This window comes from Oryzias latipes, chromosome 1, assembly GCF_053564925.1.
Source record: "Oryzias latipes strain Hd-rR chromosome 1, Olatipes_Hd-rR_3.1".
Taxonomy (NCBI): domain Eukaryota; kingdom Metazoa; phylum Chordata; class Actinopteri; order Beloniformes; family Adrianichthyidae; genus Oryzias; species Oryzias latipes.
In genome coordinates, this window is record NC_136237.1 from 17,022,444 (window position 1) to 17,036,628 (window position 14,185).

A 14,185-nucleotide genomic window follows, 5' to 3' on the forward strand; every position below is an offset into this window, starting at 1 on the left:
GGTGCATGTACTGGCTCCTTACTGCCGCAGAAAAATGCTGCACACTGGGTCAATATGAGTGCCCGTAGGACGCCCACAGGATATCCACGCAAACTATGCTCTGATTGTCTAATTTCTTCATTTCTAACTGGCAGCATCCACAGAGCATGCAACTTCACCTGAACAGCTCTAATGGGCTCCTACTTCATCCTTGCTTACCTTGCTACAACCTGTCATCCGAAGCATGCCTTTAAAAAAAAGGTGCATGAACATTTTCACCATCGAGTGGTCAACAATCTTAACATTTTGTGTGGGCCACCTCCTTGCCGCATACCGATTTGTCTATTTTTTGTCCGCAGACAGCCCATCCATCGTTGTGTAAGGCTTTAAATACTCGAGGAAAGAATGTATGAAACTGTTTCATGAATTTGCTCAGATGCAATATATGATTTTAGTTCAGTAAAATCTGCAGCTGCAGACTTTGTTCACAGAACTTCTGACTTCACTAAAACCTGCACATATTCCCTGAAAATCTGCACACATGATGGATTTTTACAGGCAAATCAGCAACACTCAGTGCTGTTATTTGCCATAACACATCTCCAGATACAATTTGCCACATGCAAACACCACTATGCACCATAATCACTGTTGAAACTGCTACACCTACTTAATCCCTCACATGCACACACAACAATGCATACACAGAAGCTGAAAGAGGCCTGCAAAGCTTTACCAACCGTTCACCGCAGCTGGATCATCTCATTAGCCCAGTGTGTGGATTTACTGCTGAAAACTTAATAGGAAATCTCCCACAAACTCACACGCATGCAGTTCTGACTGAATTATAATTTCAAACTAAGTTTAAATTGTAATTAAAAAAACTGCAAAAAATAGCCAATGTTTGAGTGTAGAAAAATGTCCTTGTAAAAGATTTCTGGCATTTGAGAGGAATGAGTGTTTACTTTGTCACTTATCTATTTAGTTTGACTCCTGACAGATCCTTTAAAGTAAACAGACACACAAATACAGACACACTCCCACGCTTATCCACACACTCATGCTCATTCTAGCCTTTGGAAGGAGAATCAATTAGTGCAAACGAAACTGCATGTGTGTTTGCTTGGCTCGGTTAAGAAGCACTGACCTTGACTGGTTCATGACCCTGAAACAAAGGCTGTATTATTCCCTGGAACTGGAAATCAGATTTTTAACTGTTTGCGGTTCAGTTCAGAGCAGCTTCACTCTTGTCTGCTCGGTGACGTTTACAAGACCAGGCCTGTTCTCTGACATTATTTCTGTAGATTTGAAGCAGCTTTAGACTCGTACAATGCGTCAGGGGAGGGGGAGACTCTGCTGAAAAGCCTTTACGCCTGCAAAACGAGGAAAATATGGAACTCGTTTGAGTTTGGGCAAAGTTCATTCTGCTCCACTGAGAGACCTGTCACTGCCAAAAAAAGGAAAAAGGAAAAAAAAAGAAAAATATCCTTCCCAATAACAGAACCTTCACTGACAAGCAATTTAATAGCTCCAGTTTCAGGTTAAGAGCACAGCAAATGTTTACAATAAAGCAGCTTGAATTCAGGGCACACATGACATCATTCAAAAACACATGCCAATCAGGAAGCTTATCTCACTAACAGGCCATTAATCATGACATAAGCTGGGTCTCACTCAGTTTGGCACGTAGTCTGCTATTTCTGCAGTTGCAAATTGAAGAACATCAATCACAGCGTCAGACGTTGAGCCATTGCTGAATCAGCCAGAATATGAGTTTTGATGTTTAGATCCAACAATTGGAACTAAAGTTGCCTTCTAATTATAACAAGCACATTTTCTAAAAAGAGCTCAAATGTTAAAGTCCCACTCCAATCATCTTTTGATCTATTATGAAAGCATTCCCAGTGGTTCTTTAATTAGGATTATGTTGTTTTGAGCCAAAATCAGAAACCTGTGTCGTTTTCTAGGATATAGTCTCTGCAGAGCGGCAGTGGTTCATCAGAAATTCATCTCAGTGGTGGGTGAGACTGCTGCCATGGAGCAACCCTACCCCTTCCTCTCAGTGCTCTATTTACACGCTCTCCTGCTAGCTTACAGGCACTCACATCCCCAACCTAACATTAACAGTGCAAGAAAAAATGGCAAGCAATATTGGAGCTATCCAGCCGTACAAGTTTAGAGGCAGATGCCAAATCAAACGAGGAAAACAAAGACGTACATGGATCTATTCTACAAGAGGATGCATCAGAATGGAGCAGATCAGGGAGCTTGTGGTCCGCCCGGTCTAATTTTGACGCTAGTCCTGATGCCTCCTGGACGCCTCCTTGGGGAGGTGTTCCGGGCATGTCCCACTGGGTAGAGGCCCGGGAAAGACCAAGGACTTGCTGGACAGACAGCATCTCTCGGCTGGCCTGGGAACCCCTCGGAGCTGGAGGAAGTGGCCGGAGAGATAGAAGTCTGGGCATCTTTGCTTGGACTGCTGTCCCCACGACCCAATCCATGTTGGGTGGAAGACACATGGATGAATAAAAAATGCCAAAAAACATGATTTTCATCAGAGTGGATCTTTAAAAGTTGTCTTCTTGCACCATCTGGACTATTCTGTCCAATTTGCTATCGGGGCTGTGTGTTCAATTACAGAAATGTGCTTTTTTCTGTTAGAGGGGGCAAGGAAAAAAAGAAGTATAATGACAAACATAAAATATCCACAGAATCCACCCATTTTCTAAACCAACTTTGTCCCTTTTGGGGTCACATGGACGCCGGAGCCAAAACTGGTCACTTTTGGGTGAAGGCAGGGTATGTTCTTGACGGGTTGCCAGTCTGACGCAGGGCCAAAATCACACACCCATGCACCAATTAGCCTACGAAAGCATGGTTTTGTATGGTGGGAGGAAGCCGGAGTCCCCAGAGAAAATCCACGCATGCACGGGGAGAACATGCAAACTCCACAAAGAACGGTCCCCCATTGATGTTCTGTTTCAGGTCCCCCAGCTGGGACTTGAGCCTGAATCCACAGATGTCAATTTAAAACAAATACCAACATAAAAGAGAATTCCCCACCTAGTCATTAGTCAAAGCTAAAAATACAAACACTGCAGTCGGTCATATGACACTTCATAAGCAGCAACACAAACTGCAGAATTACTAATTTTACATTTCAGAAGGTTCTGCCAGCAAAAAAGCCTTATATAATACCTATTTAATTTCCAGCTTGCAAATCCATATGCTTGCAGTTAAAACACAAGGCTCGCTGCACGCCGCACGATGAAACTGGACACCGAGGGGGAGACACGTGAAGGAATGGTGGTGGCACGCTCCACTGCAGACCAGGCGCTGACACACGACTCTGACACAAGCCTTGGGGGTTTGCAGGGATGTTTGGGAAAGGAATGCAAAAGAAAATGGTGTTGTGTTTATGTGAACGGATGGACAGCGTGTATACACAAGCAGGGTAACGCAGACGCAACATTAGTGCCCACAGACTGCACGAATAACAATCTAGAAACACAACTTTGCTTTGAACAAAGGTTAATCTGGCAGCCTGTGAGAGGAAAGTTGGTCAAGAATATCAAAGAGTTGATCAAAAGTACAATTAGAAAGGGTTGAATGGGATGTGAATTTTGAAGTCTTTTAAAATTTGACATCACTAACAACTAACTTGGTTTCATTTCCTAGAAAAACATACAGAGGCCTTTACACACCACAGAACATACTAGCACTCTTAGGAATAACAAACCAATTATGTCTCTGTACCTATGTGAGGTTTGTTATGTTTCTATGAAACTATGTACACACCACCCTCGGCAATGTCCGTTCAAGTAACAACTTTCAATGAAAAGACTATGCAAACGTACATAAATGCACGTTTCTGGGTTCCATGTTCAAAGCTCTCACCTTCACACATTGCTATGCACATTTTAAGTCTGTTTATCAGGCTATACAAACAAAACATGCGGCCACTCAACGTATGTTGAAAGTTCAACCAGGCCGAACTTTGACCAATCAGGGACTCGGATATGGTAGTGATGTACAGATGGCGTCCCTTTGAGTTAATGGAAGTGCCAACCATTAAATATGACACCAAGTCTTTCATATATTGGAATAGAGCTGTGAAAGAAAAAGCCTGGACCACGCCTCTTTCAACTGTAGGTGGTGGACATGCACTAGTAAACAGGAACAAAAGAAAACGACAAAGAAGCCTCTTCCTGCTTGTCCAGTGTGAGCTCAGTTTGTTTTTAATCTTCTCCTATAAATCAATGCTGGGGTTTTCACCGTACTAACTCCACGCAATCTGAAAAGCATCAGGAACACACAGAAAGGTCTTACTGCCAATAGAAACTGTCAATGACTTATTTTTTCAGTCACTGTTTTTTTTATTTGTACTTTTATACCTCTATAAATTTAAAACAGCCACTGGTCAAGTCCAACCCTTTCCTTTAAAAATATCAACAGTTGAACTTAAATTAGACGCCTGAACCAGCCATGAACCCAATCAGGAATTGACAAAGACATATCAGGCACACTTTCTGCGGTGACCAAGCTTGTGAATTGACTCCATCAATCTGCCCCACCTCAATTTGTCTAATATGTCCCATCTGTTCATCTGAGAGCAGTCTGGTGTGTCTTGGCCTCATTGGAGGTATAGAGTAATGCCTCTGTATTTGGCTGGTCTGCTGACTGCTTGTTTTGGACTTGCAATGGTCTGTCTGGTGTTTTCAGAGGGTCTTTCTTGTTGACATATTGTTAATTAACTGTCTTGGCTTTAAAACTTTGAACCAGAGGCTGGCGGCTTGCCTTTGAATGAATGCAACAGCTTTGTGTAATATTTTCCCACATAAATCACATCAGTGGCAAACTTCTCTCGAAATTTGCAGTGGGTTATTTTAAGTTATCAAATTTCTATTTTCTTTCCTCAACTTGTTAACTTTGAAGATAGCTTCAAATCATTTAAATGTATTAGAGAGCGGGGCGTTTCTTTATTTTCTAAACCTTATCTTGCATCATCCAAAACCAGCTCAAAGATTTGTAAGATACACAAGAATCTTTCAAAAGCAGGTAAACATGAAATTTGAATCCATCTATCTAAATGTATTTTACAATACATTGTCAATAATAGAAATTAAAGCAATAAACCTTGATTTAGTCTTAAAACCATGCTGTGAATGTTTTTATTTCTAGTGTATAGTCTGTATTTTTGATATAGTAGTCAACCAGAAACTGCTCCCCTCTGATATCAGCCTCCAGTGGCCTTTTGAGGAACTGCAACATTTGGTAATTCCAAGTTTGCCCAACTTGGAGGGTGGAAGAGGCTTGGTGGTTGCAAAAGGCAGTCTTTTGGATATTGAGTTGACTCATAAGGAGTCTGGTCAATGGAAAGCTCAAATACAAAGTGATCCAGGTGCATGTGACCACTCTACACAGAAACAGTTCAATAGAAAAACAGACTATGGGAAAAATCAAAGAAATAAACTGAACAATACAAACAGCAAAGGTAAAGAGAACAGCAAAACAAAACAAAACAACAAAACTACTTTCAAATTACGTTATTTGCTCAAAGGTTCTATTTGAAAGGGGGCATGAAAATGACCAAAATTAAAGTACAAGTGTAAGACATCTCCAGCATCAACAAGTAAAAAATCTCTCTGTCATATTCAGCAGATTCAAAACCACTAACCATTCATATTCCTGCTTTGTTTTGTTACATGTTGAAAACCGTTTATTTCTAGCATAATCAAATACTGTGCTTAAGTCAGACTAAAATGTAGAGTACGGTGCTGGACTGCGCTTAACCCTTCCAATGGTTTCCTTGTCTTTAGGATTATCTGGATTGGGAGTTTCAGTGTTATTTACAACATTTTGTATCTGTTTTTGGGACTCTGTTTCTTTTGCTTCATTAGTTTCTTGATCTGATGTGAGGGTCACCCTTTGACTCCAGTGCTCTTAATTCCCATCCAGATGGAACAAATCCTCAAAGCCTGAATTTGCTGACTGTGTGAGGACATGCATGTTTTTGTGTGTTGATGTGTGTTAGACAGTTTGAGCAAGCAGAAAGAGAAGAGAATATGCAAACAAGTGATTTGTGATTGAACAGACAATGCATTTGAGTTAAATAATGAGGTGCATGATGCCACAACGAGAGGCCTATGCAACAGGGCTGAGTTTCAGAGCCAAAAATACTACTTAGGTTAAATTTCAATTAACACATTTACAAATTGATTTCATTTCTGGTTAAACATAGTGTTAATAAATGTTTTTTTTTCATCTGTTCTACTTAAAACAACTTTATTTTAGGAAAAACAGATTTCATGACACTAGTGATTTAGACTAAGCACAAATTGATCACATTTCTGATGAACATAAATGGTAAAAAATACTTTTTCAAAGGTTTATGATGGTAACCTTTGTGGAAAACAAATTTTAATCCAAATCAGAGAGGGAAAACAATTTTTAATCCAAATCAGAGAGCTCGGTAGTTTAAAACTATTTTCTTTGTTGATAGTTAAAAAAGTAAACTTTTCTCATCTCTGTATTTAGGACTACCTCATTACTACTTTATAACATCCTGTTCAGTAATTTCTGGCAAACTCACAGCGGGCAATTGTGCTGTATCAGAGTAAGCTTGACCCCCAAACTCCGGTTGATTTGGCTAGAGTGAGCACTCAAATCTGCCACATCCTATCTCATGTGTCAGCTCACTCAAAAAAAGCTCGGTCTAAGCCAAAACATAAAGAAATCTGGAAACCACATCATGTTCTGCAAGACAAACCATTAAGATAAGTGGAGGAAGAAAATTGCTAGCAAGAACTTTCCTTAATGCAAGTTATCTTAGAGTCAAAAGCACAATTAGACCATGGCTAATAATGTATTTTTGTTTATAAAGATCTAAAACCTCAAAGACCCACTCTAATGAAAGTTAGGTTTTTGGTGTTTTTGACATGACATTTTTCTGATGATGAAGGATATATAGAAAGAAAATTAAGTTTAAAATAGTTTTCTGAGTACTTCTATTTATAAATTGTTATGAATCAGGAGCAGACAAAGAAATGTAGTTCGAAAAAGAGCTTATTTGTGACAGAAAAGACGCTGTGCAAGCCACAAGCTCCCTGCTCTGAGCTCTCACCACCTGAGGAGGGGAAAGGGGGCGGGGTTGCACCATGCCAACAGTCCTGCCAACAACTCAGCGGTGAATTTCTAATGAACTCCTGCCGCTCTGCATAAAATTAGTAGTTTTTGATTTGGCTAAAAACGGCATAATAATATTTAAAAGATCACTGGGAACGCTTTTGAAATAGATCAAAAATAGAAGGTTGGAGTGAAACATTAAGACTGATTGATAAACTTTACTCTACATGATTGGAGTGCTGAAGGGCCAGAGACATGTTTGCAGCAAACAATATATTTGTGATTGTTTTAGTGGACTGAGTGATTCACGCACTAGGAGCAAAGAATGGTAAACTGTCACAACTCTTGTGAGTTATGATCAACCAGTAACCTTTGGTTTGGAGACTGTGTAAGAACTAAACTGACCTGGATGATTCCAAAACACGCTCAACTACAAAAAGTGCTCCAGAGTTGCAGCTTCCACATCTACACATCCACACGACTTCTTTGGTTAAAAACATTGAGATTAATCTAAGGATCCAAACGTGGATATTTACTTGTCTGTGAAGGGATTTTTGGGTTCTTCCATGTTTATAAAACTACTGTATCTTTGTAGGGCTGTAACAGTTCATTTTAATAATAATAATAATAATTGGTACTCTATTTATCCCACAATGGGGAAATTCTTCTCTGCATTTGACCCATCCCCTGGGGGAGCAGTGAGCTGCAGCCTAACTGCGCTCGGGAGGCAGTAGCGTTAAGGGTCTTGCCTAAGGGCCCTCACTGGGTGATGATAATTACTCGCCATTGATATGGTAATTGACCCAGTACCATTGTTTATCCCCCTCCGGGAATCGAACCCTGGATTCCTGCATGGTAGTCTCTCACCGAGCTACCCAGCCGTGTCAGGATTTGTTAACAAGGATTTGTTAACAAGGATTTGATTCGAAACATAATTTGTGGTTACTGATATGATTCATAAACAGTGTTGGTTCATTCTGAATGAACAATTACAACTGATTCACGACCTAAAATCGACACATTGGACTGTAATGGTGGCTTGATCATTTTTTGCTGTCATCACGTCAGTAATTTTCCTACCCAGAAGTAAGACGATGCGTTCTCTGAGGCACCAGCTTTTGATCCTTTTAGGTGGCGCCCATTTTATGATGTCAACCTAGAGCCGGTCTCGGCAGCGTGTCTGCATTTCTACCACAAAAACTAACATCCAAACTTTTGCAAAGACGGATGTGCATATTGTGCATATAAAATGGAAGAGTTTTTGCCGATCACCATTATCTTTGCTTAGAAAGTGTGTGTTAGTCTGGGGGTCGGTGCTGGCAGCACAGGCTCTTCCTGGAAGGGGCTGTTCCTCACACTGTGACACCACAATCTGAGGAATCACTTGCGTTCGTAGACTGGAAGGGGCTGGTGGTCAGAACGCAGGGTTTTAGAGGAATGCTCAGAAATGCTTTACTGGAGCAAAATAAGGGTTGTTGAACATTATATTACACTTTAAAGCTCAAAAAAGTTGATTTTGCATGATATAGACCCTTTAACAAGAGAAAATAGTTATGCAGAACCAATCACAAACAGATTAAACTTCAATAGAACTTTTGCAGGAACACACAGACATAAATCTTAAATTGGCTCTAAAATAATCCCATTTAGGGACATTTTTCTTTTAATAAATCAGCATCTTTTTCTATCTTCTGCTCCTTTCATGAATGTCACATGTGCACTCCTTTAAAAAGCATTGCGTAGTCATGCCGCCCTTCGGGCCACTGTCTATTCACAACTAGTGTTAGTGTACTCTAGCTTGTGTTAGGGAGTGAGGACTGCTGCATGGGGGTGGTTATAGGTGCCCTCAGGACATGAAGATGGAGTGAGACTCAGAGTAAGGGGGCTGGGATAGTTTGTTTGCACAAAATCACAACACAACTCCCTATCCCAACACACACAGATCCATGTGACATTGGCTGCTAGATAAATATTCTTTCATGTTCCTCATTAGGAATACTGCCACAAACATTTTAGAAGGCAGTTAATGAAGAACACGCTTCAAAGCTTAATGAAGAAGTAATAGGTTTTTGAGATGGATGGGGCAAACCAGGCTGCAAGCTTCGGAAAATCAGTTTGGTTTCAACATTTTGAGCAATGGTAATTTGTCTGGTGTCGAGGAAGCTTGTAAAGGTGCAAAGTGTGTTTCATGGCACTGAGAACAAAAACAGAGTGTAGGAATGTCTCAACTCATTGGAACTAGCAGGCTGATCTGAGGAGGAAGATTTATCTGCTGTCAGGGTTCAGCACTTGATGTCTGCGAGGTCTTTACTTCTCTAAATGCTCCCAAATGAGCACAAGCCTCCCAATCTGCACATCTGCTCTGTAAAGTGGAAGATGTCATGGTTGATTCCTACCTTCTTTAATAAAAGTTTGGGCCATATAACTCAGAATTTAGAAGAAAAAAAACTGAGTTGGGCAAAAACAATTTGGGTGTTTAATGTTAAACTGAAGATATGTAAATTTCCCTATAATTGCTGTTATGGTCAACAGCTCACTTTTGTGCTATCCTGTAACAGTGAAAAGCCAACATCATACAGTCCACACTCCTCTGTTCAGTTCAGTTTATTGGAAAGCAGCAACTCACCAGGAGAGTAGGAACATAAAAAAGGAACTTAAAATGATATAATAAGTGCAAACTTATGAGTCTGTTTCAACAATGGGTCACTAAAGAAGCCTGCGGGGTGCATTGCAGGAGTTTTATGTGTAATGATCTGAACCAAGCATGCAACTTGTCCTAACAGAAAGGATTCTCCAGCAGAAACAGATTCAGTAACAGCAGAGTTGGTTAGGTTGATATTTCAGACAAATTGTGCAGTTTATGGCATAAACACCAAATTTACAATTGATGTACCTTAGAATCCCCTGTTTAAGAAAAGCATGTTAGCCACAAGAAAAATAAAAAAGGCCATAAAGATTTGTAAAGATGCCAGCCACACTTGTTGCAAAAAAATATTGAACATCTATTTGCCCCAGTCTCAACAATATGGGCTGTTCATGCACAAAATGCAGTCTTTAAACGTGAGGTGTACCTACAGAATACTATTATATGTATATTCTATAATAACATGTCAATTTTAAAATCTTGGATTTTCTCATGGCTAACGTGCTTTTCATGAAAAAGTTGATCCTAAGGTAAATCTATGCCAAATTTGGTGCTTGGACCACAAAATGCATGATTATTCTAAAAAACAGCTCCACTATAAAGAACGATTTGTTATGACAGCCTTAGGTTGGAGAACAGAGGAAAGAGGACAAGATCCCAGTGTTGGAGCAGATTTGAGTCTCCTTCATGTCTCCATGCCTTCATACCAATTTCTGAATTTGATGACTACAAGCGAGATTTGTTAGTGACTGCCACCAGAGTTCAGGAGTGGAGAGGATGGAAGAGCCTGCCAGCAGTCCAGAACAAAGCCACATTGAATCATTTGATTCAATGATAATCCATCATTTGTATGATCAGCCTTAGATGTGTGCTGTTCGTGCCACAGTGACCATCACACATGCATGGACTACCTTGCAGCAAATGCTAGTAGAAGAATGGCATCCCATTCCACAGGAGGAGTACGTGTCTGGCTATTGTGGTTGTATATTTTCCACACAAATTGATCATGAACTATTAAACTTAAACAATGCATCTGCAAACTTTTAACCGTCTCATTCATCAACCCGCAGTCAACAAAAGTAAAAACTGTTTATCTTTTCTGTTTATCTTTTTTCAAGACTAGGGGTCTGCAACCTTTAACAATGCTAAAAGAGTCCTTTGGTTGGATTTCTTACCGATCTCTGTGCACCGGCCCCTCCCAAGCCACATATACAGTTTTCTCATTGTGAGGTAAATAAGTGAGGACAGCCCCTTCCAGGAAGAGTCTGCACTGCCAGCTCCGCCCCCAGGCTGACACACACACTTTCTACGCGGAGCTAGCAGTGATCAGCAAAAACCCTTTTGTTTTATATGCACAATATGCACATCCATCTTTGCAAAAGTCTGGATGTTGCTTGCAGATACGCTGCCGAGGCCGAATCTAGGTTGACGTCATGAAATGGATGGCATCCACTGAGGCGGTGCCTCAGAGATCGAGTCGTCGTACTTCCAGGAAGGAAGTGAAATGAGCTCTCTAACATAACTCATATTTTATAAAAAATGTGTGCTTCAGTGTGGCAAAGGTCATATATTACCATATAAATAGACATTGTTTACTCTGAAAGGCTTAAGAATTGCATGATAAAGGCCTTTTAAAGATGCAAGAAAGTCAAACATGAGCATTTTTTATTTACAACACTGTTCAGCCAAAGACCCACAATGGAGGGATAAAAGAACTGCATGTGGCTCCAGACCCTCAGCTTGCAGGACCCCGGTCTAGACTGTAGCTGATTAGGGTTATCGACAGAAGAGGACATTTTTTGCTAAAAAAATTGCATCCAAATAAAAAAAAGGAATCCAGACAAGATGATAACGACAGTGAGGCAAAAATTCCTAAACCCCCCACATCAGGAGGACATGTTAGATGTATAAAGCACAGAAACATTTAAAGCATCAATGCGAAAGAAAGGATGCAAAGCAATGTCAATGATAGCCAGAATTCATTCAGATAAATCTGCCAGGCATTATTTGTACACTAAATTTGAAAAGAAATAAAGAAGAGCAACTAATAAAACAGCAAACAAATCTGACCTGCAGCAAGAAGTGTCTGTGTGTGTGTGTGTGTGTGTTGGTGTGTGTGTGTGTGTGGGAGAGCACATGTGCGTGTGCATTGATGCATAACAGCAGAGCCCATTTAAACCCCACAGGAGGGTCATTCGGTTGGCCTGTCTCACACACACATACACTTCCAAACTCCATCCTCTTCACCTCGTGCCCCTCGACTTCCCTCTCGGGGTTATTAACTCTCTGATTGGAGAGCCTTCCTTTGGGTCCGGTCTTGTTAAGTCGTCATGGTGGCGTGACCCGAACACTTATTAGCTGACCCTTGGGATTAGACCAACTTTCAAAACAGGAGGGAGTTTGGGTTTAGCCCTCACCTCGAGGTGCATGCTGCAGCATCTCACAGAATCCTTAATTAAATCTCTGAGACACCCAGGCAGGAATGTTTGCTTTGCTGTCCCGTTCTGTTGAATATATGTTGGACCATCCCGCTATGTCCACCTTTCTTTGCTTTTCCCATAGAAATACTCCATGCTGGGCTTGTTTTAGTGCCTCTATCTCCTTGCAGAGCAACCACTGAAGTCAGTAAAATGCAATATGAGATCAAATCAGCAGGTCATGAGGGCCAATAAAAGAATCTGTCAATCATGCATGATCCCCTTCTTGTTAAAAAGAAAAAGGGGAAAAAAAGTTCTTTTTTTTTTAGTAACTCACCTGGAACTGCAGATTTGTGACAAAAACACAAATAAACTTGAGTTAAACTAAAGTTTTTATGTTTTCAAACAAATAAATATGAATTAATTGAAAATATTGGATTTTAAAATTCAACTAACAAAATTAAGTCAAATGCCATACTCTTATGCTTGGAGCTGATTTAAGTCATGTTTTGCAAAATAGAATTGGATAAAATAGAATGTAGTTGTCACATGGGCAATATATAGATGTCCCCTAAGCCTTTTAACATTATGAGGCTCAAGTGAGTTCTAAAATACATTTTTATGAAATAAATTTGATTTATTGTGAAAATTTAAACCTTAGCTGCAACTTTATAGCCTATAGTTGCATTTTTATAAAGACAAAAAATACCTGAAAAACCAAGCAACTCCATAATTTGGTATACATTTAACTTTACTGACAAAATATCCAGATCTAATGTGACTTTAATAAGCCCAAATTATTACACCTCCACCGCCATGCTAAGATGATATGAAGTGTTTGAATTGGTTAGATCACCTAGGTGCTATACAGTCACTGGGATAACCAAAAATGTAATTTTAAAGCGCAAATCCCCACAGTTGGTTTTGTTTCTCTAAAATCAGGAAAATCATAAAATGTCAATGCTCTGTAAGTGACAGTATTTTGTTTTGCTCCTTTGAGAATTTCCCGCGGATTTAACACTTCCTCTGTGAGGTGATAAGACAGCCAGAGGTCAGAGATAAACCGTGAATGGGCAGATAGCGACTCCCAATCCCAAAAAGGCCATTTAGGGTGCTTGTGCAGAAAGCACACTCCTCGCTGCTCAGTGGATTCTGACCCGAGATAGTGACCCGTGCGCTCCGCACGGAGGAGGAGAAACGTTTCCAACCAGAATGGAAATACAATTACAAGTCTTTTAGTCTGAATATTTTTTAAGAAAATGAGAAGCTTCCCAAAAACCTTTGTCATTTACTGTTGTGAAGTTGAATGAATGGTTGAGGACATTTTACTGTTAAACTGCGCGGCAGAAATGCGCCAAAAACTTACCTTGGCACAGAAATCAACGATCCACAATCCGAGGGAGTGCGTACGCACAAATTCCTTTCGTACGGGACGCAGGATAGTTAATCTGCGCTATAGTCGATACAAATAACAAAACAGAACAAGGAGAGGGAAAAGATTCTCTTTCAGTCTCAAACGACAAAACACAGATATCCTCCACGGACAGTTGGCAGCAAACTGCAGACGTGACTGCGCCGCTGTGCGTTCGAACTCTACGCTCCTCAGACTCCGCCGAGCGCACAGACTTTTCCACAAAAGCGCTCAGTAGTGAAGGAGGCGAGCATTTAAACAGGCCGGGGCGGTGGGAGGCGCTGCGCCGCGCGCAGACTCAGACGGCGCTCACGGTGCACCTGCGACGGTCGCCCGTCTTCTCCTCACCTAAATTCATCCCACTCCTGTCACAATCCAAATTGTGCATCAAACGCTTTGAATGGTGGGTAATATCTCATTTTCAAATGACTTGAGGAACTCATGAAGTTTTAGAAAATGGGGTGCTGCCTCAGATCTTTTCTCAAATTTAGTTTTTATTTTCTTATGGATTTTGATCTTTTATTCCATATGTTCAAGATAAAAGAATATATTAGTTCATTTTGATTTAACAGTATTGTTTATAATTATTTATGTAAAGTTATTTTTATT

At 40.4% G+C, this 14,185-nt stretch overlaps 1 protein-coding gene across 1 annotated transcript in view; it reads right to left on the reverse strand.

Annotated features, from left to right (window-relative positions):
- Positions 1–13,809, reverse strand: part of LOC101160140 (vasorin) — a 30,505-nt gene extending 16,696 nt beyond the window's left edge. Inside the window, exon 1 of the mRNA XM_004066104.5 lies at positions 13,532–13,809. The gene's annotated coding sequence lies outside the window, so the exon portion shown is untranslated. The remainder of the gene's footprint in view (positions 1–13,531) is intronic.
- Positions 13,810–14,185: the final 376 nt, after the last annotated feature.